Genomic DNA, 27,228 nt, shown 5'->3' with positions numbered 1-27,228 from the left:
AAGAGAACTGAAATCAGGGGCCAGGGTAGAAGGAATAGGTGAAATGGAACAAGAGGGAGGCAATGGATGGTGTGAGAGGGTGCAGAGAGACAGGAAGACATAGGATCAGGCATCTCATGGCCATTTCTCTATGCATCACCCCTTTGATTCCCCCAACCGACAAAGCTGTGCATCTTCAGGTCAGAGAAGGAAAGGATGAGAGTGGGGTAGTCATCCATCAGTCCCTCCTCTCAGCAGCCTACACAGAGGTGCAAGCTTTGAATCCTATCTCCAGACCATGAGATCTGTCTTGTCAGGATTCTCAGCTCCTGCCACTACTTATTGCATCCCGTGGCTGATTAGAACAAGTCTTCAAAAGGGCATAATTCAAAGTCAAGATGGTCCAGTAATCATGCTGTCTTGGCCCTGACAGCTCCCAACAAGTTACAGGCCCAGAAATTACATGGAGCAGCCATCCGTCAAGTGTCTCCATGGTCCACTGACTGCTTGTGAGATACAGTTAAGTCGTGTCTACAGGCCACCAATGGGCAGCCGCAATCAGAAGTGCTTTGGCTGTCATCACTAGCGTCAGCAGAGGAGGTTGTGGCATCACACCCAAGAATGACAGCTTCCGCACCATGTAGGCCTTCATTCTCCTACCTTCAGTGGCCATGTATTCCGCTGACTCCACAAGACCCTTGGGCAGTTAACTTGTGTTTCCCTTTTCATTCTGTGGCATTTTTTTTATTATTGTTCAAAACACTTCCTGATACAGCTTTATTTCCCCCCACCCCATCCACTAACACGTGGCTCGTGGCTATGGTGGCTACCATATTGGGTAGGTCAGATGTAGAGTATTCCCATCATTGCGGAACACTCCATTGGACAGTGCTGAAAGGGGGCTGCTTTGGAGCCTTGGAGGAAGCAACGCGGCCTCCGCGATGATCCAAATGTTCTCCACGCCCCTCACCCACTGTCCCAAATCTTTTCATGGAAAAAACAGTAGCAAATAAATCTAATGAATCTGAAGCGGGTGGGGAATGTATATAATTAATCCATAAGGGAGAAGGGAAACCTTTTTTGTACCTATTTATGTTCACTTGATAAACAGGGAAAAGCTAATGACTGTAGTTCCAGAAAAGTCCACAGGGAAATTGGAATCTCTTATCTGAGCCTCCTCTGCAGAGCAGGAGGGCCTGTGCTCTGAACCACGCCTGAGATCAAAGAGGATCCGTGCATGTCATTACCAAATTTCCTCCCCTTTCCTCTTGTGTTTTCAAGTCTTCTCATTTCGGAAGACTGGCCTATATTAGCCTGCCAGGAAAGAGCGAGGCTTTCATGCAACAATGATACCAAGAAATAAAAGCAAAACAGCTACAGCTAGATATCCAACTCCCTTTCCAGTCACCTTCCTCCAAACATAAATTCTTGGTGTGTGGTGCAGAATCACAGAGGCCTTGATCCAACTGTGCATCTATACAATTCATGCCAAGCCACTGTCTTTAAACTTGAACTAAATGGAATGCCTCTAGTAGTGCATGTTTGGGTGTGTGTAGAGGGCCACCTGAGACCTCCCAAAGAAGACAGCTCTATTTTCAGATACCTATGAATGTCACAACATGGGCACACTTCTTACACCATATCCAAGCCTGCCTCCTTGTAACCACTGCCCATTTCTCTTGGGTCTCTCCTTGGGGACCCAGAGAACATGTCCAGATTCACATGGCAGTTACTCTGAAGACATGAGTTATGTCCCCTTGAGCTTTCCTTTTCCGCTTTGGAGTGTCTCCGGATCTCTCTCCTGGTCCTCTCAAGGGTGGCTTCTGGATGTTTCCCTGCTCCCCTGCCCTGGCTGTCTTCTACCCCTGTGCCAATCTCCTCCTGAGAGATGGACAGCCAAGCCTGAATCCCAGCCTGCAGGTGGATGGGAACAGACCCCCATGCCACCAGGACCCATAAACAAAGGCATCTGGGTCACACCCTCAGAAGCTGCCTCAGGGAACTACTCCACCACCCACACCCAGACTCCCACCTGCTGGAATCCACTCCTGGCTTCTCCTAATAAAGGTCGGGTTAGGAAGGAGCAGCATTAATTAGTTATAAATTGAAAGCTATTACCGTAATAATGGAAAGATGAGTGAATGCAAAATCCCCTTCTTTCACAGTGGTATTTACAAAAGAAAGATTATTAAGGTAATTTTACCCCCAAATCTACAGAGAGCTCAGCAGATGCAGCGCATGGAAGGGAAGGCTGAGGGAGGGCGTCTGCATTCCCCTCCTGGTCTCCAGGAGTTTTCCCTAGTGGTTGAGAGCCAGGTGTTGGAACAAATACACAGAGGGTACCATTTCACCTGCTGGTCCCTGGGCAGGATCCCAGGGTACCCCTCAGACTTGCCACCCAACCCCTGCCTCACCCACGCCCTTCCACCTGAGCAGGACAGTCCTCCCTGTGAACCTGCAGGGAGGATTCAGGGTGCCTTGTTTGCGTGAAGGACTAACCTCTCCCTGGACCTGCAGAAGGCCAGGGAGAGGAAAGACGGCTTTCATACCAATCTCCTGCTGGGGTTCAGGGCGGGCTGCCCCAAAATATGCCACAGTGACATACTGATTATTTTGAATTAAAGTTACTTAAGCAACAGCCAATGCAAGAAGGACACTCTGACCATCCTGTCTCCCTGAAAGCAGGAAATACATCTCATGTGAAAGGTGCAGCCACTATGGAAAACAGTATGGAGGTTTCTCAAAAAACTAAAAATAGAACTATCACATGATCCAGCAATTCCACTCCTGGGTATGTATCCAGAAGACACAAAAACACTAATTTGAAAAGATACATGCACCCCAATGTTCACGGCAGCATTATTTACAATTGTCAAGATATGGAAGCAACCTAAGTGTCCACCAACAGATGAATGGATAAAGAAGATGTAGTGTACACACACACACACACACACACACACACACACACACAAAATGGAATACTACTCAGCCATAAAAAAGGAATGAAATCTTGCCATTTGCAGCAATATGGATGGACTTGAAATAAGTTAAAGAAAGACAAATACTGTATGATATCACCTGTATGTGGAATCTAAAAAATACAACAAACTAGTGAATATAACAAAAAAGAATCAGACTCACAAATCAGAGAACTAGTGGTTACCAGTGGGGAGAGGGAAGGGGGAAGGGGCAATATAGGGGGAGAGGACTAAGAGGTACAAACTATTAGGTATAAAATAAGCTACAAGCATACAGTGTATAACACGAGGAATATAGCCAATATTTTATAATAACCATAAATGGAGTATAACTTTCAAAAACTGCGAATCACTATATTGTACACCTGTAACATATAATATTGTACATCAAGTACACTTCAGTAAAATAAATAAATTTAAAAAGTTACAAGAACAAAAAATAAGGAAAAAGAAAAAGGTATTCTCCCTGCATCTGGAGGTAGGACAGCCTTATCGCCAGAGACAAGGAATTTGGGCCTAGAAGCCTACATAATACACCTTGTTACTTCTTTAACTTACTACCCGAAACCCAAACTCTGTTCAGATTCTTTACTCATTGAGCACCCACGACCTAAGTTTCTTTGTCCTGTCAATTCCTCCCAAATTTACTGTTTGCTATAAAAGTTGCCTGCTTTGGCCACTTGTTATGAAGACTTCCCATTTCCATGAGACCTCCATGCTCATGAAGTGAAATGCGTTCCTTTTTCTCCTGTGAATCTGTCTTTTGTTAGTTTTATTATTAGTCCAACCACAAGAACTCGAGATGGGTAGAAGGGGAAATGTCCCCCTCCCGACACTCCCCATTCTACAAAGCATGAAACTGAGGCTCACAACAGGAGGTAGGGAACACGCCCAAGGCCTCAGCCTGGAAGAGGGGAAAGGAGATTCAAGACCAGACTTCTGAGCTCTGCCCCCGAAACCACAGGCTGCCTGGGGCACACCCACCACACCATCTTTAGACAGGCCTCCGCTTTGCTGACCCTCCTTCCACAGCTCAGGCGCTCCCCGGCCCCTGGCTTGAAACTCCAGCCTGTCAGCAAGGGAAGGGCTTTGAGCTCCCCCAGCCTGGCCCACTCATGGTGCCCAAAATAATCACAGTGTGAGGCAACAGCTACACAGTGGCCAGATACCTCCACAACCTGACCCCTCCCTTCAGTGTCCCTCCCTCTGCCTGTGCCACGCTCCTCCCAAGACACTTCCACACCCTGAGCAACCTGGAAAGGAGAGAGAGTTTCATACCCAATTTAGAGATGAAGACCCTGAGTTTCTATGACGCGGGCCAGCCATTTAACCTCTGCACCTTACTTTCCTATCTGTAAAATGGGCTGAGGGCAGTACTACCTCACAGAGGGTGTGGGGCGGGGGGCGGGTAATTAAATGAGATAATGTAGGCCAAGGGTCAGTAAACTTTTTCTGTAAAGGCCCTGATAGTAACGACTTCAGGTTCTGCAGGCTATAAGGTCTCTGTCACAATGACCTGACTCTGCCCCAGTAGCACGAAAGCAGCCACAGGCTACTCATGGCTGTGCTCTGATAAAATGTTAAATAAAAAATAGGCAATGGGCTGAATTTGGCCTGCAAGCCAACCCCTGATAGAGGCAAAGTAAGTGGCACATACTAAGCCTCAATGAATAATAGCTACTCTCATAATAATTATGCTATTACTGTTGTTGTTGTTACTATTATTATTACCATTTTACCAGTGTTATTGTTCAAGGTCATCAAGCTGTAAGAGGCAGATGGACCCAGCCCCATAGCTAAAGCAGCAGACTAGAAGGAAGAGGAGGAAAAGCTGGTCACTGACCATCCCACATGCCCTCACTTACCGCCAGAGGAGGCCAAGTGGGCTGGCACAGGGTGGGGTTTGCTGGAAGAGATCCCCTAAGTCTGGGCAAGAAAGGGGGCACACGAGGCTGCCACTGGCCTCTGCCATGGCCCCCATGGGCCTCGAAGACTTTCACTTACTTCACATAGCCCTGCCTCTGTGCTTAGAACAGGTACTGATATTTTGCAAATATCAGTACGGGCAACAGAAAGCAGAGTACCACTCTCTAGTTGGCTGGGCTTAGGCACCCAACTGCAGCCCTGAGGCCCCTGGAAAGTGAGAGCAGGCTCCGTGGGGTACCCCTGCCCTTCCGCTATCCATACCAGAGCAGGCTGTTCCAGCGCGTCACCCTGGGAACAAAGCCCAAGAGGCAGCAAGAATACCTCCTGCTCCAAATCACCCAGGAAGTGGGCCCAACCCTCTCTAAGAGCACGTGGAGCTTCCAGACACGTTAGTGCTTCTGGGAGCTGTGTTCTCTCTCTGCCTTGACTTTTTTTTTTTTTTTTGTATTCATTTGGCATGGCATTCTTTTTTTTTTTTTTAACATCTTTATTGGAGTATAATTGCTTTACAATGGTGTGTTAGTTTCTGCTTTATAACAAAGTGAATCAGTTATACATATACATATATCCCCATATCTCTTCCCTCTTGCATCTCCCTCCCTCCCACCCTCCCTATCCCACCCCTCTAGGTGGTCACAAAGCACTGAGCTGATCTCCCTGTGCTATGTGGCTGCTTCCCACTAGCTATCTATTTTACGTTTCGTAGTGTATATATGTCCATGCCACTCTCTCACTTTGTCACAGCTTACCCTTCCCCCTCCCCACATCCTCAAGTCTGTTCTCTAATAGGTCTGCGTCTTTATTCCCGTCCTGCCCCTAGGTTCTTCATGACCATTTTTTTTTCTTAGATTCCATATATATGTGTTAGCATACGGTATTTGTTTTTCTCTTTCTGACTTACTTAACTCTGTAGGACAGACTCTAGGTCCATCCACCTCACTACAAATAACTCAGTTTTGCTTCTTTTTATGGCTGGGTACTATTCCATTGTATATATGTGCCACATCTTCTTTATCCATTCATCTGTTGATGGACGCTTAGGTTGCTCCCATGTCCTGGCTATTGTAAATTCTGCCTTGACTTTTACATCAGGGGTCAGCAAACTGTTTCTTTAAAGGACCAGATAGTAAATATTTTAGAGTTTGTGGACCAGATGGTCTCTGTGGCAGCTGCTCGAGACTCTGCCATTGTGGCATAGAAGACACAGACAATACACAGACGAATGGGTGTGTTCCAATAAAACTTCAGGTGGCTAAGCCGATATGGCCCCAGGGCTGAACCTGACCCTTAGGCTGTAATTTTCTGGTCCCTGTTCTAGACGACAAGGGCTCTGTCTGATTCATCCCTGTTTTTGCCTCTAAATATTGCAGGTGTTCCATGACCCTTTATGGAAAGATGGGGGGAATTTGTGTTCAAGAACTGGATGATTAAAGATAACTGCTTCAACTGATTAAAAGGTAAATAATAATAATAATAATAAATTTAAAATGATTAATTATTGTTAGAATACATGATATTCTTATAATGGACAGAACTCTGTTTTGGGTAATAAATAAATGAAGATAGCTGATAAGGCCTGATGCATCCTTAGGTGTGGGCCTGGATGCTGAAACCCAATGACTGAGTGCAAAGAAGTATATAACAGTTCAAGAAAACTGAATTTGAAGTCCACTGAACAAGGTTAATTGCTCTCCTTTGTCAAATCTCTCTTTTCCACACTCACAGCAGGCTGCCGAGTTGAGAGAAAGTCCAGATAAGGCATATTTATTGAAAATTTACATGGCATCACCATAACTTAAGGGAGTAACATTCATGCTCACGTCTGGAAGCTGAGGGTGGAAAAGGTCTGCTCAGAACCGTAAATGTACAATGAGTGCTACCTCTGGACCAGTGATTACAGGTCAGTAATTCCCATTCCTGTGAGTTCCAGTGGGTCTGTCCCAACATCCAGTAAGGGGCCTGACCCCAAGGACAAAGGTAAATGGGGCTAGGAGAAAAAGCTTCTCCTAGAATGCTTCCTTCAGAGTTGGTGAAGAAAAGAGGACATTATATTGATATTTCATGCCATAACCTGTATTACAAAATTGAATAAGCTGGTCAAGGTAGATCGCGTGTTATGTTATTTTTATATTGCCCCCCCAAAAAGGAAAGGAAAAACAAGAATAACAGAATCTGGCACATAATAATTAAATAAATGCAAACTAATCCATGTTGTTCAATTTTGGTGGGAGGAATAACTCTTCTCCAATTTCTCATACACTTTTGTAGGTGTGTGGTAGAGATAAAAGAGGAAAAAGGAAGAGAAAAATTACCTTTGTTTTTAAGAATTTACAAGAATTAAACATAAAAATAACTCCCAAAGAGTAAATCATACAGTCATAGTCTATGATCACAGTGGAATAAAATCTGAAGTTATGAAATATAAAATATTTAAAAACTCAACTATTCAAAAATTTTAAAATAATATGCTAAACTATTACATTAAAGAGGAAGTAAAATATAAGTATAGGCTAATTAGAAAAATAGAAAAAAAATAACTACCTTTTAAAACTTTCAGGATGAAGCCAAAGCTGTATTCAAACGAAAATGCATACCTTGAATTTTCCTATTAAGTTATAAATCAACTTATAAGTTCAAAAAAAGAGCAATGAATAACATAAAAGAAGTATTTAATGAACTAGAAAATGTTTTAAATGATAGGATTGATCAAAGTAGTATCTGGTTCTTTTCAAAGACCCTAAAATAAACTTTTGGCAAGAGGGAAAAAGATAAATATGCAAAATTAGGAATTGAGAAAGTGAATATACCTCATTCACGGATTCTTTCATTCAGCACATATTCATTGAGACCTTATTAAATGTCAGGAATTGGTGACACAACAATGAATTACACAAAATCTCTGCTTCAACTTAACTCATTATAAAAGAGAAGAGAGAAGTAATTGCATGGTAATTGATGGTATGTTATGAAAAACATGCAAATTTTATGAGAGACTATACTCTGTGAAACAACACCAGGAAACCAAATCGCAATGAAAGGCATTATTTTTCAGGAGAATATAAAGTCAAGAACTAGTTTGACTAAATCAATAACACTTACTTTAAAACTTCACTATTTGTCAAAATTTACCTCCAAAACCTGTGCCGTGATAGTTGGCTTCGCAGGCTAGTTCTGAAAAGCCTTCAGAGCACGGATGATTCCAATGCTTTATCCACTACTCCACAGCCCAGATAAAGGGAGAAGGGTTCCCCGTGCATCTTTTTTTTTTTTTTTTTTTTTTTAAAGAGCATATTCTTTTTATTTATTTATTTATTATTTATGGCTGTGTTGGGTCTTCGTTTCTGTGCGAGGGCTTTCTCTAGTTGCGGCAAGCGGGGGCCACTCTTCATCGCGGTGCGCGGGCCTCTCACTATCGTGGCCTCTCTTGTTGCGGAGCACAGGCTCCAGACGCGCAGGCTCAGTAGTTGTGGCTCACGGGCCTAGTCGCTCTGCGGCATATGGGATCTTCCCAGACCAGGGCTCGAACCCGTGTCCCCAGCATTAGCAGGCAGATTCTCAACCACTGCACCACCAGGGAAGCCCTCCCCGTGCATCTTAAGCAGCTGGGAAGACCCGGCTACCAAGCTTGGAAACAACAAAATGGCATCACTTGGGGATATTGAGGCCAAAATCGAATACAAGTCAACAATGTCTCATCTAGAATTCTGAAAGTGAAAAAGTTCTGAAACCTGGTTGTTTTTAACTCATTTGGTGGCAGTAGAGAGTGCTGTCAAAACTCCCTTCCCTTCCTTGTGACCCTCATCCATTTGAGGGCACACTGTTGACTGCAGGGTACGTCCCTTGACCCATGGGGGCAGCTCAAGAGTCCCGGTTTCCAGAACTCCCCTGAGAAATGGAGCCAGAGTCACCCCCCCAAGGACGTCACTGGCCTCCTTCTCTTTCTGGTCACACTTGTCCACTTGTCCATCTGTTTTTCCTGGGAAAACTTCCTGATCCATTGTCTGGGGGCCCACTGCTGGGGAACCCATCCTAAGACAGAAAACCTGACCTCAACCTCTTTGCAGCCACTCTTGACCTGAGACTATTTCTAGCATTTATTTATCTGACTTAGTTTTGCATTCCTATGTTTAGCTGCATAAATATTAATGTGTTTGATTAAGGGGTACTTCCCCAGACTCCCCTGGGGTTATTACATAACATTCACAGTATATGCATCATATTACCTTCCTCAAATCTAATAAAATACGAATTGCAAACACATTTCACCCAAAGGGTTTTAGATAAGGGATTATGGTGCTGTATAAAATACTAGCAAATCAAATCCAGGTCTATATGAAAGGAATAATAAACCATAACCAATTAAAGTTAATTATAATAATGGTTTCATATTTGGAAATTTAGTCATACAGTTTTCTAAAATAATAGGTCAATGAGGTAGAAACCACAGATGATCTCAACACTTATTCCTGATACAAAAAAAACCTCTTAATAATAGAATGCTGGTTTCTTAAAATGATAAAGAACATTTATCTCAAAAAAAGTCATCATACTTAATAAAACCCAGAAAGTACTGTAACTGAATCAGGAAAAAGAAAATGGATATCTGCTATTATCATTATTACTGAACCTCATTCTGGAATTTCTAGCACAAGCAAAAAAAAAATTAAAAATCAGAGCAATTAAGTATTAAAAGGGAGACAACAGAAGCACCATTGTTTGTAGATGATATTATTGTCTACCTTAAAACCTGGGGGCATAACAGAAAACTATTAAAACTGATAGGAGAGTTTTGGTTTGGGAGCCAGATACAAAATACATGCCTAAGAAACATATCTTTTCATACCAGCAATAGCCAATTAAAAAACAATAGAAACATTTATCCCATACACAAAAGAAACAAAGATGTAGGGATAAACAAGAAATGTGCAAGACCTAAAAGATGAAACTACAGAACTCCACTGAGGGACAAGAGATGCAAGAGATGTGAGTAAGTGGTGAAACTTATCTTATGCTTAGATAAGAGGACTGCACAATGTAAAAACATCTGTGGTCTCTAAATTAATCTATAAATCCAATGCAGAGCCAACAAAAAGCCAAACAGGATCTCACAAGGACCATTTGACAAAATTATTCTAAAATGTTTCCAATAGAATAAACATGCAAAAATACCTGGAAAACTTCTGATATTTCAGGGTAATGGGGGGAATAATCCTCTCTGATATTAAAACATATAACAGTTACAGGTAGTAAAGCAAGATGGTACCACTGTATAAATAGGAAGGCAAATAAATAGAAGCTAATTAGACTCCAAAATACATGGGAATATGCTATTCGGGTTGCATTTCCTACAAGTAGGGAACATAAGGATTATTCAATAAAAGATATTGAAACAACTAGCTGTCATCATGCAATAAAATAATAATAAAGCAAGATCTCTACCTCATCTTTTACATCAAAATAAATGCCTGGTATATTAAAGATTTGAATTTTTTAAAAAAGGAAGGAGGGAGGGTAAGAAGAAGAAACCATAAAGGTACCAGAGAAAAAAGGAAAATCTCCTTTATGACAGTGAGGCAAGTCTTTCTGATGGTGACATGAAACCAAAAAACAACAGCATACTGATCAATTTCACCACCTACAAATTAAGAAAACAAACAATAAAAAAAACTTCTGTCTGATAAAAAAAAATCATAACCCATAACCAAGTAAAAAGAAAACAACCTAGAAAAAAATAATGCAACATAGATAGAAAGAATTACTCTTTCTGATATCCATAGAGCACTTAACAAACAAATGAAAAAGAAGAAAACCACCTGAAAGGAAAAGGTGTGAAAGGTATAACCAGCTAAGTCAAGTCACAGGAAGGGAAGAAAAATGCAAAAAACTTCAATAAATATTTGGAAATATTTTTCTATGTCACGAATAACTCAATGAATGCTAATTTAAAATATGTTTTCCTCTATGCAATAAAAAGGTCAAAAAGGCTGATGACAACCATACTAGGAAGGGAGCATTAAAATGCCCACTCTTTCAGAGGGCTGTTTGCCTTATTCAGAATTATGAATTATGAGTATCAATAAAAAATATGCCTGAAAGATACACCCCAATCTGTCAATAGTGGTTACCAATACAGAACAGAACTGGGGAGGAAGGAGAGGATCTTTCACATATACATTTATGAAGCAATAGTTTTCTGGTTTTGCTTTTTAATTTTATTTACTTATTTATTTATTTTTGGCTGCGTTGGGTCTTCATTGCGGTGCGCGGGCTTCTCATTGCGGTGGCTTCTCTTGTTGCGGAGCACAGGCTCTAGGCGTGCGGACTCAGTAGTTGTGGCACGCGGGCTCAGTAGTTGTGGCTTGCGGGCTCTAGAGCGCAGGCTCAGTAGTTGTGGTGCACGGGCTTAGTTTCTCCGCGGCGTGTGGGATCTTCCCGGACCAGGGATCAAACCCGTGTCCCCGGCACTGGCAGGCGGATTCTTAACCACTGTGCCACCAGGGAAATCCCAGAAGCAACAGTTTTTGGTTTTTTGTTTTTTGTTTTGTTTTTTTTGTTTTTTTTTTGTTTTTTTTTTTACAATACACAAAATCATAATGGCTAACGCAGTCATGCCTCAGTATCCATGGGGGATTGGTTCCAGGACCACCCCACAGACACCAAAATCCAAGAATGCTCAAATCCCTTATGTAAAATGGCAAGTACAGTCAGTGCGCCCACAGCCCACATCCTGGGTGAGGAACCCAGAGAACCAGCCAGGGTGACACGAAGCACTTTACCGTAGTGACACGAAGCACTTTACCGTAGTGACATGAAGCACTTTACCGTAGTGACACGAAGAACTTTACCGTAGTGACACGAAGCACTTTACCGTAGTGACACGAAGCACTTTACCGTAGTCGTCAACACCATCCAATAACCCCTGAGGCAAGTTCTGCAGGGAGTTAACAGTCTCCCTTCCTGTCTTTGGTCCTAAAAGAAAAAAACTCCCACTCTCATTTCCTCCCCCTCTCTGGAGAGGGCAGAAGAGAAAGCCCTGTCCCCCTCTCCTTCCCATACCCAGCCCTCCCAGAAGCTTCTTTCAAAGAAACTTCTCTTAAGGAACTTTTGGGAGCTGGGCCTGCGCAAGGCCACCTCCAGGTAGCCATGGGTGGTTTTACTTTGCTTCAAAAGCTGGAAGGGTCTCCATGCCCTGCCCTGTGCTTCCTGAAGGTGCAGGAGTCAATTCTTTACTTCCCAATCCCACTCAGATGCTCCTCGGACAACCCGTGTCTGTTGGACAGGAGTCAGAATCCAGAACACTTGGAATCCTCTCACCCAGTGGTTCTCAAAGTGTGGTCCCTGGGCTAGCAGCGTCAGCACCACCTGGGAACCTGTTAGAGATGCATTCCTGGCTCTGCCCCAACCCCAGACCTACTGAATCAGGAACTCTGGGCACAGCCGACCACCCCTGCCCCAAGTCTGTGCTTTAACAAGCCCTCCAGGTAATTCTAACGTGTGAAAGATTAAGAACTTCACTCAAGCCACTTAACAGTTGAGGAAACCAAGACTCAGAGCTTAACCTGCTCAGGGCAGCTAGTATGTTGCCAGGCTGGGATTTGAACTCAGATCTTTCTGATTACAAAGCCATATTCTTACACACTCTGCTATACCATCTCCTTATGTACTGCCCGTTCCATATTAAGCCAGTGAATACAAGTTTTCTTTTAAAAAGACAATGTTCCTAAATGTTGCTATGATTAGCTTTAGAATTGACTTTTCAAAAGTTATGAAGATGACAACAGAGCAGAAAATTAGGCTAATCTTGCTCTCTCTAATTTAACTTCATCTACACCATAAGCCTCCTGTTTAGACCATGGGGATAAGTCTCCCCATTTCCGCAAAACAGCAACATGTGGTTGTCAAAAAGCACCTAAAAGAGCCTCATCACCCTGGAGGGATGGCAGTAACATGTCACCTGCCTCCTTTGACCCTCAGATGGCTGCACAAAGACCTACTTCTTCTAAGAGAATCATTTTCATTCTAAAAAGTAAACCTGACTATCTCGTGGTTACTTGTGCCAATAAGGTGTTTAGTGTCATGCCAGATAGTCTAAAGCAAGGGTTGGCAAACCGTGGCCCACAGGCCAAATCTGGCCACTGGTGGTTTCTGTAAATAAAGTTTTATTGGAACATAGTTAAGCTTATTTGTTGATGTATTATCAATGCTGCTTTCATGATCCAAAGGCAAAGTTGAGTCCATGAGACAGAAACCATATGTCCCTCAATATTTACGACCTGGCCCTTTATAGAAAATGAATGCCAACCCCTGGTCCACATGTTTGTCACTCAATGGAGAGAGAAGAGACTTGCAGTCAGTCATGGCTGAGTTCAAATTCTAGGTCTGTTAAACTCCAGAGTCTTACCTTCAACAATTCCTTAACCTCAGTTTCTTCATTTGTATAACGGTTGCTCCATAGGATTGGGGTAAGGATGAGATGGAACAGAACATGCTAAAGGGCTGGCACACAGTAGGTACTCATCGAGGGCTAGTTTCCTCCTCCCCCTCTTTAGGTAGAGACATTCTTCAAGACTAGTGAGTTTCATAGCTCTGGCACATAGTAGGCACACTGTCTAATCATCCAAGGCCAATTCCCACTGCAAATTGCAAATTCAGAAGGCAGAGGTTCCACAAAGCCCGCAGGCTGTGGTTTAAAATGTCTCCTGGTCCAGTGATCCCGGGGATAATTTACTAACCAGGCAGCACACTTAGATAGCATACATCATCTCCTAAGCCAAGCCTGTCCTGCCCAGAGCCAACAGTCAGCTCAGCCCTGGAAATGAAAAATGAGCTCCCAGGGACAGCAGATCCTGGCTGCAGGAGGGAAGGAGAAAGCGCCCTAACTACAAAGCACTCTGTCCCCAGAAATCTCTGACTCAGAAAGAGCCCCCCTTGGTGACCTTAGGATCTTTCACAAGTGGAGGTTTTATAACCCCCAGCCGCCTGAGAACTGAGAACTAAATCTGCCTCTTGGTCAAATACCAGAACAACCACACAAGGAGAGTTGCCTTGGGCCAAGGTAGTAGCGGGGGAGGTTTTCTTCCACCCAAGCGACCACACATTCCTTCGACTGACTGCCCATTGCTCGTGCCTCCGGGATTACGTGTCTCCCAAGCTCCAATGGTCGAAGCCACTCCCTTCCTCCTTCCAGTCTGAGCTTCTATCCTATCAGATCATCTCAATGGGGTGTTCTATGCCTAGTTTTTGCTGGTCTCTCCCCCTAATTTGCCTGTACCCCAGTGATGTTACTATCCATATGTGGAACCACTGGTCATTGTTATGGGTTGAATGTGTCACCCCCCAAAAAGAGAGTTTTGAGTCCTAACCCCCAGTATCTCAGAATGTGACCTTATTTAGAAATAGGGCCTTTATAGAAACAATCAAGTTAAAACAAGGTCATGAAGGTGGGCCCTAGTCCACTGTGACTGCCATCCTAATAAAAAGGAGAAATCTGGTCAGAGACAGGCACACACAGGGAGAACACGAAGTGAGCATGAAAGCAGAGATTGGGGTGATGTTTCTACAAGCCAAGGAATGCCAAAGGTACCAGAAAACCACCAGAACATAGGGGAGAGGCACGGAACAGATACTTGCCTAGTGCCTTCAGAAGGAGTGTGGCCCTGCTGACAACTTGACTTTGGACTTCTTAGACTCCAAAATGGTGAGAGAATACTTTTCTGTTATTTAAATTGGTGGTACTCAGTTTGTGGTACTTTGTTATGGCAGCCTTAGCAAACTAATACAATCATCAATGCCAAATACCCTGACGCCAGGTCTGCTGGGCAGTGGCCCTTGGTCCCATGTGGCCCATCGGAATCACAAGGAAGGGCGACATCCTGTAAGGGATAAACCCATGTACCTCTAACCTCTAGGACACTGGTCCTAGTGACAGGTGAGCCTTCTCCTGCCAGAGCCAGGCCTGCCAGCTACCAGGCACCTGGTACCTCCAGGGTTGGTGCGGACAGCAAAGGGCACAGTGAGTGCCTGGCAGAGGTCTGAAAGGTCAGCCATGGACACCTTCCCTCAGCCTCGGGAGGCACTGGGAGAGTTGTGTGATGGATTGATTACTTTTAGCCCACAAGGTCAAAGACTGAACAGTGAAGGGCTCCATATCCAGAGAAACCAAAGGGAAGCAGGTCAGGAATCAGGGCAAGAAGGAAAAAGAAAGAATAAATAGTATCTAACATTTAGCTAATTTTTAATCAGATTTCATTGTGTGCTAGACAAGCTGAGTAACTTGTCTGGATTATCCTAGTCAATCCTCACAAATAACCTTTGAGGAAGGTTCCAGCGTTGACCCTATTTTACAGATAGAGAAATCAAAGCTTGGCAAGATTAACTGGCTGGCCTCAGGTCACACAGCCTACAGGCAGCCAACCCCATCTCAAGTCTCCCTGCCTCGAAATGGTCCTAATTACTAGGTTCCTTTACATGACAGTCTGTGAGAGTTCAAGGACAGAGGCCAGAAAACAGTCACTGAGACCCCAGGCCACAGACTTGTGAAATTATCCAGTTCAGCCTTCCCACTTAACAAATGGGTACACCGAGGGTCAGGCGAGAACATGACCTTCCCAGGGTCACCCAGTGAGTTAGTGGCCCGAATAATGCAAAGAATGTGGTTTTTATAAAGCACCTTCACATCACACGGCTGGAAAGTGGGTAAGATCTGTCAGACTCACGACTCCTCAAGTTTCAGGACCCACACGTCCTTCTTCCTCCACTAATTCCATCCCCAAAAACGACTCATGTGCCCAAGTCTAGCCTCTTTCGATGCTGGGTTGAGGGGATCTTAGGGGTCTTTTCAAAGGATGCCCAGCAGGAATGACTAAGAGATGGCACCGTTGTGGCTCAGGTGGTCCGTGGGGGTTGAAGCAGGACCCAGGAGAGCAGGAGTCCAGACCTCAGAGCCAGGGTGTGATAAGGCCCAGGCAGAATCCAGGGCCCAGAATAGCCTTTAATCCTGGAAGGAGACCAGAAAGCAAATCCATCCAGGGAGCCCAGCACAAGGGTGCACCCACAGGCGGGCAGAGGCTAGGAGGATAAAGAAGGCAGGGCTGACCGGAGGGCAGCTGACCAGGGGTGACCACCTGAAGACCCTGGGGATAGGGTGGTCCCTGCAGCCTGGAGGTGACAGTGCCGGTCAAGGAGACTGGCCTGGGGAGGCTGCCGTCTTACCCTTCAGAGAGGAAAACATGAGCGATGCAGAGAGTGGGCCGCACAGCTGCTAATTCTTTCCAGAGGGGCGCTCCTACTACAATCAGCACGTAACCAATTCCTCGGAAGCAGACACCATCTAATAATCCCCTCTTTCACGAGTTGTTGGCACTGGAATCATGGACCCAGATTCGAGTCCTGCATCTCCTTGACATGGGGCCTTACCACCGAGGCAGCCTCTCCAAATCTGCGTTTCACCACCTGTAAAACTCAGATGCTGACCGCACCTGCCCCCTGGAGTTGTTGGATGAGATGCAGCAAAGGATCTAAAATGCTCGGCCAGGTGTTCTCAACAACCGCTCTAAATGGTGGGGAGCCTTTTTCAATTGTACCTCCCATGGTGTCCAAGCCAGTGTAGACGACTCAATCAAACATTATTGAACAAATTTAAAAATCTCATACCGAACTCACTTAACTTGTTAAAGCAGAGAAGCCAACAACTGTGGGTAGAGCCCTTTGGCTTTAAACTCCCTGAAATCAAATTGTTATGCCACTCTCCTACTCCAGCACTTGGTGCTAAGGTTATGTGGCGTGTCTGGTATGTGGCTGCTTAAGAAGGGGTAACAGCCTCTAATTAAGCCTGAAAATGTCAGCGTGAGACAGGCAGGCAGTGAGCAACGTCTCTTCATGAAAACGTTTCTGGGGCAGGCTTAGGCCAAAGAGCTGTCAATCAATAAACTGTTTTGTCTCAGAGCTTTTACACTCAACGAATTTTGAGAGCCAGAAAGGAGGCTCCTTGAGCATAATTTCTTTTAGAGACAAGGCTCTCCAGGTCCCAAGAGGCCAGGGGATGTGGTCCAAGTCTCCCAAGTTAATAGCACTCCTTCTGTAATACCTCCTGCCCCTAAAATTCCCTCCCTCTTCTCATCTCATTAGTGCTACAGCTCAGCTGCTGTAGGCAGGTCAGGTATTTATCGAGCATCTACTGTGTGCCCGGCACTGGGACAAAGAAGCAAGCAAGACAGAGAAAGGCCCTGTCCACTTGACTTCACAATTTCATGGGAGAAGAAAGAGTAAGAAAACAAAGAATCATTACAAATAGCAATTACAGATGAGAGAGAGAATACAGGAGGGCAGGTGCCAGGGGAGGTAAATTTAGATTCTGGGGCTGAGAGATGTTGTCTAAGCCAAACTCTGGGAGCTCAGGAGGACCACGCCACGTGGAATTCAGGAACAGGGGAGAACAGGGGATGAGGGGTTGGTTAGGGGCCAAGTCACACAGAGCCCTCGTGGGTCATGCTAATGAGTTTGGATTTTATTCCAGGTGCAAAGGGAAGCCAGGTGCAAGGCAGAGTCAACAGGGTGACGTGTCCTGTTTTATGATTCAAGGCGATCACTGCAGTTGTCAACAAAGAAAGCTGCAGGTGGTGGGAACGCAGGGAGAAGCACTCAGGGGCCCGGACCAGTTGACCTTCTTTGTCCATCCCACCAGAAGGCCTCCAAAAGCCACTGGAAAACATCCTCCCTGGAAGAGCTTGGCTCAGGCACTGGGGCTGAGGTGGGGCCCATGGACATGCAATTCTCCAAGTTTCCCCTCATCTTGCCCAGAATCCCCTCGGGCTGCCAGAACCAGTCATTACAAATCCAGCATGCCGCGAGGTCCCCGTCCCAGCTCTAGACACACCCCAGGTCTCAATAAACACTTGTTAAACTGAAATGAACTCAGTAGACAATCCCTTAGGAGATACAAGTTCTGCTATTGATGAAGGCTCACAGCAAGACAAGGATAATGGAGCTCAAATCTCGTTAGCAAAGTCAGAGAAGTGAGAAATTTCCGAGCTCAAAACAATAATTTCCCTTCTGCTTTCAATATTTTTGCATAGTGAGGAATCATTTCTAAGGTGGCCAGGAATAATTCTTGGGCAATTATTCAGCACATCTTGGATGCGCTTTGCTTCTTTTCACCGAAGTTAAAGATCAGTCACTCAACAATTTCTTTTCAATACAGTCCTCCCTCCTTCCTCCCCTCCCTCCTCCCCCCACATAATGCCTCATAATCTCGCTGTTTTCCTTGATTCTCCCTTTGCCTTCCTCCTGCATGCTGATGCTTCTCGGTTTCGTCTTTCTGAGAAGCCCACAAGGACCGGATGTGCTTGAGCACAGCAATTCCCAACTTTTTTATTTGACATTCCAGTGTGTCTCCAGGCCCCTCCAGGGGAGCTGTGAAATTCATTTTCATTCACTTTAATTTAAGAAAGAAATATAGGTGATTTAGTTCTTTTAAGAGGGGAAAATGGGGTGTCACTCAACCAGCAGGGAGATGAATCCTGACTCAAGCTATCAGCTTGCTGGGCAAAATCGCTCTCTTCCAAGCATCCTTGGGTCGCTTAAGCGAGTTAAAGTGTTTTGCTAACGTCTGAGAAAACTTCACTATTGGGGGGAAAGAAAAATAAACTTTAGAGAGAAAAGAGACATGAGAGAATTAATATTCTTTCATTAAATCCATTTCAGATAGAGTCAGAATTCAACAAAATGATTCGTCTCACTCATCTGTTTGGTCCTTCTATTCAACAAGTATCCAGCATTTTCCAGAAGCTAGTATTAATCATGATGATGACGATAATAATAGTAATAATGGCATCTAGCATTTACTTAGCTCACTTACTCTGTGCCAGGTATAGTTCTACGAGCATTACCTTAATTAAGCCCCACTGTAACTCTGTAAAATAGTGGCTGTTTCATCCCTACTGCAGAACTACTGAGAAAAGTTACCAAATTAGCCAGAGTCACTCAGACATAAGTGCAATTGGAACTCAAGATTGTCTCACCACTACCATGACATACTGCCTCTTTTTCTCAGAGGTACAGAGGCAAGGAACTTACTGTGTGTATTGGGCAAAACAGACAAGTAATCGATGGTGTGAATCATTTGTGAAAAGCAATGAAGGAGAATCTGGGAATTCAGAGGCAGGTCCTGGGCTCAGTCTGGAAGTGGAGGATACGTGAGGATGCACTCCCAGAAGGGAGTAAAGAACTCGTGGAAGCTGGTGAGGCAGACGGGGTGGGGTTGCAGAGAAAGGGGGCTCCAGACAGAGGAAAGGAAGTGGCGAGGGGGTACCCTGAGACAGTGAGCCGTCCCTGTGGAAGCATAAATATGCAGAAGAGGTTGGGCCAGCAGTAGGTGGACAGATGGTCCAGGGGACTGGCTGGGGAGCCGGCAGGTGCCAACCAATCATGACGACCCTATCAGGGAGGCTAAGGATGATGGGTCATGGAGAGCCAGGGGAGGGTGTGAGCACCAGAGTGGCACAGCCAGCCACAGAATTTAGAGGCAGCCTTGTGGCAGCTGTGAGCCCACAGCTAGGATCTGGGATGCAGGGATAGGAGCCCACCTGGGAGGTAGTTTGATGGGTGTCTGGGCAGGCTTGAGAGGATGAGGGCTTGACCCTCCGCAATGGCCAGTGGGGGAGGAAGCAGCAGGTATTTGAGAGACATTAGGAGGTAGAAACAGCAGGTGCTGGTGACGCCCACAGAGGCATTTAGGAATATTTGCCATTATTTCTCCAAATTCTCCTGGGGGAAAAAATGTTTCTACTTTTCTTTTTCTGGTGATGGTGAGTTCCTAATGTATTTTTGCCCTCTGCTCTACAAGTGAGAGGGATACAAGATCAACGAAGTGACAAAGTGGGTGACATGCCGAAAAGCCCCGTCCCAGTCTTGACTCCACAGTGCAGGGCGGGGGAGTGGGAGAGGGGGTACTGACCAACAGCAGTCTTCCTGCAAGGGACCCTCTCTGAGGGACCGGCTCCCCTCTGCCCGGCCATAAACCCTCCCCTTGCAGGTGATACCCCTGCCCCTGCTGCTCCCCTGCAACACCACCGGCCGGACTCCACAGGGCAGGGGGAGGGTCAGAGGCAGCCGTCAACACTGATACCTGATGTCTGAACAAGAGAAAGAAACAAGGCTTGAATATTCAGTAGCTACTCTGCCGCCGAGGCCGTCACCCTGTGTGTGTCCTGTCTTCCCCTCAATCCCAGGAACATGGGAAAGACAACCATTCGCCTCTCCGCTCCTACCAAACACCCTGGTGACAGAGCAGGTGGTAGGGTTAACATCCAAATTTCTAAGAGTCACAGCTCCCTCTCCATCCATCTTGCAACGAGAAAAGAGGAATATTCTTTGTTAAAAGAAGAATCAATTTATATGTCTAATTGACGATCTCTAGAATTCATGAAAGGCCTGGTAAAAATTAGAGATGCATACATATTATACACATTAATACCTTGAAATTTCAGAACACAAACCCATCTCTCTACTTCAGTGTCTAAAAAAATTATCTTTTCAATGTATTTCCCAAGAGGAATGAAGTCGGTAATAGGAGTATAAACAGCAGTATGCAGCCCGGGTATCATTTTGCATCCAACCATCGCAGACACAGGTAAACCTAGAGCTTTGCAGAACGTGCTTTTCATGAGGAACTGAATTCCCGCCAGAGCCAGCAGGGCCACAGACAATCAAGGCCAGACTGGATCTGTGTTTAAACCCTAAATTATACCACTGGCATGAGGATTTCAGCTCTCACAACCTATGTATCCTCTGCCCAAGTGTGTTCTGGGAAAATCTCTCTGACAAGTAAGCTTCACTCTCCTGGGAGCAACTGGCACCTTCTTTTGGATTTAAATATGCTTTAGGTAGCACCACAAGGCCTGTTAACTAACACGCCTATCTGCTAAGTGAGACAGGAGCCAGAAGACCTGCCATCTGATGGTATGAACTTAGACTAGTCATGAAATCTCCCTGAGCCAGTGTCTACAGATAACAATAATTGCTAATATTTACTGAGTTACTTCTATGTCACTGGCTTTCTGCTAAGCATTTTACACAGGTTAATTCAGCCAATCCTCCCGATCTTTGATGATTCCCAATTTGTGGGTGAGGAAAGGGAGGCTGATGAGTGGGAGAGCTGGAAAGCTGAGCCCAGGCGTCCTCGCGGCAGCCCCTGAGCTGCAGAGCACCAGGCACAAGTTAACAAGCAGCCCACAGTGGGGCCGGTTCATTCAGCCCTGACCACATGGCAGGCACTGCACTGACCCCGTTGAGAACCGGGAGAGAAAGCGAGTCTCTGGCTTCCAGGAGGATTGTGCTAACAAGAAAGACCACGGCCGGGGATGGCATTGAGCTGTTTCACAAAGTTTAGGCAGAATTTCAGCTGGAGAAGAGGATAGGAAAGGAGGTCCAGGCAGAGGGAAACTGTAGGTACAGAGGTCTGGCCCACACAATCACTGCTGAGGTCGTGGTCACCCTAGCAGGGCATTCACAGGCCCTATGAGGCCAGCTCTCCCGGTCACTGCATTTCTGCCCATTGACAGGCCCAGCCCCGTGCTGGTGGATTTTCTCTCATAACAGGGGGTCCAAATCCATAATAGAAAACCAATAATGGTGGGGTGCTTGACCTTTGACACTAGGGAGGCTTAAGCTTTGATCCTGGGTCTAGATTCTCTGAACCCCATTTGTAAAATGGGAATCATACGACTCTTACAACCAAAAGATTCATCTCAATAGCAAACTATGCACTCACTCCTTCTGGTAACAGAACCTCCTCTGCTGTGGGAACTCATCCCATAGGATACAGATAGGTCTAACTCCTTTCCTCCACTCCTACCCCTGGCAGGAGCACAGGCATCATCCTTGACCAGTCAGAGCATATTTCATCCCCTAACTACACTGAGACATTCAGTGATGAGCAAATGACGCAACTTCCCTCAATGTGAATCCTCCCAGGGCACTTTTTTGAAGTTATCAGGACAGAGTAGCTCTCTTCTCTGGGATGACAAACTGACAAGTGACACAAGTATGTATAGAAATTGCTAGAGAATACACTCAACAGAGAGAAAATATAATAGAACCAAGACATGAAGAGGTGGAGAGAAGCAGAAAGAATGTCTGCATCTCCTAGTGACATTCTTTGAGCTCCTGGATCCAGCTATGCCTGAAACCAAAGCCACTGCTTAAACTTTCTAGATATTGTACCAATAATAGTGCCCTTATTTTGCTAATTTCAGTCTGAATTGAGTGTGTGACATTTGCAACAGAGTCCTGAAAGACAACTTTGCTAGGATTAAATGAGACCCAATTAAGTGGCAAGGCCACTACACATTGCGCATTTTCAATAAATGCTCCTTCCCTTCCTTTTGTTGCATGTTCCAAGTCCTGGGAAAATGTGGATGGCATTTGAGAACCAGTAATAACTATAAATATCTGTAGAAACCTAAAGTGCCATCAAGATATTATTAACAGACACAACTAAGTCATTCAGTTGAAAGAGTAAGACAATATTAAGCCAAATCATCTCTTTGAATTTCTTAAAATTCTGCTTGAATCCACCTGCTCCAAGAAACTGCCCCAGTCCTTGGTCACTTATGGTCCTTCCAGCCACTCTATCAAAGAGAAAATGACTACTACTTTTTTAAAATAAATCCAATTCCTGTGTTTCAAATGCAATTTCTCAAGCAACTCTGATTAAACTGCAGCTATATCTCCCTAGGGGGGAAAAATTATTAAAGACAATATTTTACCATAAAACTTAGCAAATTTTAAAACAACCAAACAGTTAAAGGAAAATTTTTATATATCAATACATAGACACAGATACAGAGCTATGTATACTTATATAAATATACATAACTAAAATCAATCTATATTCCTATTCACTAATGACTTTTTTCATCAAGTTGGAATTATATGCCTCCAGCAGAATAAAAAAATTACCCAAAAATATTTTACATGAAACATAGTGAACTTTTTAAAAAAACTAAAGATTTAAAGGTAACTCTGATTTTATATTTTAAAGAATAAATATGAATGAGTGAAAAATCCCTGGAATTTCTTTTGCTACTTGGACAAATGGTCTACTGGAAACAAAATAATAAGAGGTGAGCTAAACAGAGTACATATAATACAAGAGTCCTGGGTCCCCCTCATCGGATCCCCAATGTCCCTTCCGGAAGCCCAGTCTTCGGCAGCCTCACCTCCCTTACTGGCACGAGGTCAAAGCCATTGGCTTTACAGTGGTCAAGTTGGCAGGAAATATGGAAACACAACAGGGTAATGACTCAAAATGTAGTAGCATAAATGAACAAAGGAACACATTTACTGAACCCAAAGCCCAGGGAAACTGGCTACTCTGCTAAAAAAAAAGCATCATGTGCTTATGTAATAAACCAGTTCCCTGGACTACAAAAGTAGATCATTCACTGACTCAACAGATGTTTACTGGGTATTTAGCATGTGCCAAGCACCATACAAGTGGCTGGAGACACAGTACAAAGCTAGGTGTGATCCCTGACCTCATGGAGCTTTCAATCTTATGGTACAACAAACGTGTACAAACAACTGTATAATTTTGAACTGCAATCGGTGTTTTTACATTTGAATCTCCAAGTTCATTAATGCCCTGTGAAGAACTTCAAAAAGGATGAAATCCTTCTATTTCTTTTCTTAAACAGATTTATTAAGATGTAATTCACATACCACACAGTTCACCAATTTAAACTGTACTGTTCAATGACTTTCAGTATATTCCCAGAAATGTGCAGTGGTCACCACAGTTAATTTGAGAACATTTTCATCACCACAAAGAGAAACGCTGTAACCATTAGCTATCACTCTCCAATCCCCCCCCACTCCCCCAATCCTAAGCAACAATTAATATACTTTCTGTTGCTATAGATTTGACTATTCTGGCAGTTACTCAATAAGTTAAACATAGAATTACCATATCACCCACAAATTCCACTCCTAGGTATATACCCAAAAGAAATGAAGATAGATGTTCAAAGAAAAACCCGTACACGAAATCCTCATGGCAGCACTATTCACAACTGCCAAAAGGTGGAAACAACCCAAATGTCCATCAGTGGAAGAATAAACAAAATGTGGTACATCCATACAATGGAACATTATTCAGCCATAAAAAGAAACGATCCCACATGAAAAGATGCTCAACATCACTAATTATTAGAGAAATGCAAATCAAAACTATAATGAGATATCACCTCACACCAGTCAGAATGGCCATCATCAAAAAATCTGCAAACAATAAATGCTGAAGAGGGTGTAGAGAAAAGGGAACCTTCCTACATTGTTGGTGGGAATGTAAATTGATACAGCCACTATGGAGAACAGTATGAAGGTTCCTTAAAAAACTAAAAATAGAACTACCATATGACCCAGTAATCCCACTACTGGGCATATACTCTGAGAAAACCATAATTCAAAAAGAGACATGCAGGGACTTCCTTGGTGGCACAGTGGTTGAGAGTCTGCCTGCCAATGCAGGGGACACGGGTTCGAGCCCTGGTCCAGGAAGATCCCACATGCCACGGACCAACTAAGCATGTGAGCCACAACTACTGAGCCTGCGCTCTAGAGCCCATGAGCCACAAATACTGAGCCTGCATGCCGCAGCTACTGAAGCCTGCACGCCTAGAGCCCGTGCTTCGCAACAAGAGAAGCCACTGCAGTGAGAAGCCCGCACACCGCAACCAAGAGTAGACCCTGCTCGCCGCAACCAGAGAAAGCTGCATGCGCAGCAACAAAAACCCAACACAGCCATAAATAAATAAATAAATTTATTTTTAAAAAAAGATACATGCACCCCAATGTTCACTGCAGCACTATTTACAATAGCCAAGACATGGAAGCAGCCTAAATGTCCATCAACAGAGGAATGGGTAAAGAATATGTGGTACATATATACAATGGAATATTACTCAGCCATAAAAAAGAACAAAATAATGCCATTTGCAGCAACATGGATGGACCTGGAGATTGTCATACTGAGTGAAGTAAATCAGACACAGAAAGACAAATATCATATGATCTCACTTATATATGTGGAATCTAAAAAAAAAGGGGGTACAAATGAACTTATTTACAAGACAGAAATAGAGTCACAGATGTAGAAAACAAACTTATGGGACTACCCTGGTGGTGCAGTGGTTAAGAATCCGCCTGCCAATGTAAGGGACACAGGTTCAATCTCTGGTCCAGGAAGATCCCACATGCCGAGGAGCAACTAAGCCCATGCGCCACAATTACTGAGCCTGCCCTCTAGAGCCCACGAGCCACAACTACTGAGCCCGCGTGCCGAAACTACTGAAGCCCGTGCGCCTAGAGCTCGTGCTTCACAACAAGAGAAGCCACCGCAAAGAGAAGCCCGCGCACTGCAACAAAGAATAGGTCCTGCTCGCCGCAACTAGAGAAAGCCCGCAGGTAGCAACGAAGACCCAAAACAGTCAAGAATTAAAAACAAAAAACAAACTTATGGTTACCAGGGGATAAGGCGGGGGGAGGGATAAATTGGGAGACTGGGACTGACATATACACACTACCATATATAAAATACATAACTAACAAGAACCTGCTGTATAACACAGGGAAATCTACTCAATCCTCTATAATGGCCTATATGGGAAAAGAATCTAAAAACAAAAAAGAGTGGATATATGTATAACTAATTCAATTTGCTATACATCTGAAACTAAGACATTGTAAATCAACTATACTCCAATAAAATTTTTTTTAAATAAAAAATAAAATAAAATGCCTTTCCATGGGGAAAAAAATAAAGTACAAGAATCAGTTAAAAAAAAAAAAAGAAATTATCCAGGCTACAGCATGAACACTGAAAACATGCTGAGTGAAAGGAACCAGTCACAAAAGACCACATATTATATGATTCCATTTATATTGACTTCCTTTTGACTTAGAAGTTATCTTCCTGTGTCCCCTTCCATTCAACCCCAGCATCCACCCATCCCCAGTGTCTCACACCCACCCCCTCCCTTCTATCCTCAGGGCCACTCAGTATGGCTCTCACTTTGATGACTGCTATAGCCTTCTCCTTGGTCCCCTGGTCCTGGGCTTTCCCCTCCAACCCATCCCATGCACCAGCTGCCAGCATGGTCTTTCTAAACATACATCTGGCCAAGCTGATTAAAACCCTTCAGACGCATCCCCATCATCAATCACACTAAGGCAACTCCCTTGGCATCCCACACAAACTCCCAGGCTCCATCACCCAGCATTTACACTACAGATACCCAGGGATCGAACATTACAGAAATGCAAAGCTCCTTGGATGCTGCACTCTTTCACACACCTCTGTCCCCGCCCCTGTTTGCGCTCCTCCTCCTGCCTGGAATGCCTGCCCTTACCCTTCTTGCCCAGAAACAGCATTCCATGTTCCACACAGTCCGAGCCTTCCCACTCTTCCTCCAACAATGATTTGTCCAACACCTTCACGACCTGCACGCCCTCACGCCATTAGAGGACTGTTCGTTGACCACTGCTGGGTGAGCATCCGAAAGACAGGAGCTGTATCCGCTCCCTGCCATATTTCCAGGAACCAGCACCCAGCCTGCCTGGCACACAGTAGGTTCTCAACAAAACGTGTGTTGCAGAAAGAGAGGGAGAAAGGGACAGAGGAAAGGAATACATAGATCTCAGTCCTCTAGGTACTTATTTTATGAATTAACAAATAACTATCGTCTCAGATATTAGAAGCTTCTGCCCTCTTTAGGTGTGTTCCCCAGATCCTCCAAGACTGAGTAGGAATAAAATAAAAGACCAGAGTTGATAACAACAATAGCATCAACAAGGAAACCCCCAACACACCCCAGCTCAAACCCCAGTCAGGGTAATCATGAGAAGGCCTGCCTTCCTGGAATCTTGTTCATTTTAGAAGTTTTACCTCCAAACCTACTTGTAAAACAAAATAGGGACTGGTAGAGAAGGGTTAAACAACAGTCAAACCTGAAGATGTTACAGAGCTTTGGGACCTCGATCTTAATCTTCCTCCCAAATCTGTGAGCTTTTTGGTTTTTGCCTTCATTTACATTTTCTGGGTTGATAAGCCCCACAGCTGACTCTTGCTCTCATCTCATGTTCAAAGAAGGCCTTGTGGACTCTGGTCTCTGGATAGCCTCTCTTTCAGGTAAGATGCCGTAAAGGCAGAAATAATAGAGCTCTCATTTGCCTCTAGGGGGCAAAACGACGGTTTACAAGTAATTCTAAAGACCCTGCTAGCTCTCTCTATGATACTCAGCAAGGAACAAAATAACATGAAATAATAACAATATGCATGAGCCCCATC

At 44.4% G+C, this 27,228-nt stretch overlaps 1 protein-coding gene across 15 annotated transcripts in view; it reads right to left on the bottom strand.

Annotated features, from left to right (window-relative positions):
- PTPRT (protein tyrosine phosphatase receptor type T) overlaps positions 1-27,228 on the bottom strand; it is a 1,093,164-nt gene that overhangs the window by 931,904 nt on the left and 134,032 nt on the right. The gene's annotated exons all lie outside the window — the stretch shown is intronic.

Source organism: Balaenoptera physalus (genome assembly GCF_965194825.1).
Source record: "Balaenoptera physalus genome assembly, chromosome: 16".
In the NCBI taxonomy this organism is placed as follows: domain Eukaryota; kingdom Metazoa; phylum Chordata; class Mammalia; order Artiodactyla; family Balaenopteridae; genus Balaenoptera; species Balaenoptera physalus.
Note: the sequence above shows the minus strand (reverse complement) of the source record. Positions and strands in the feature narration are given on the sequence as shown.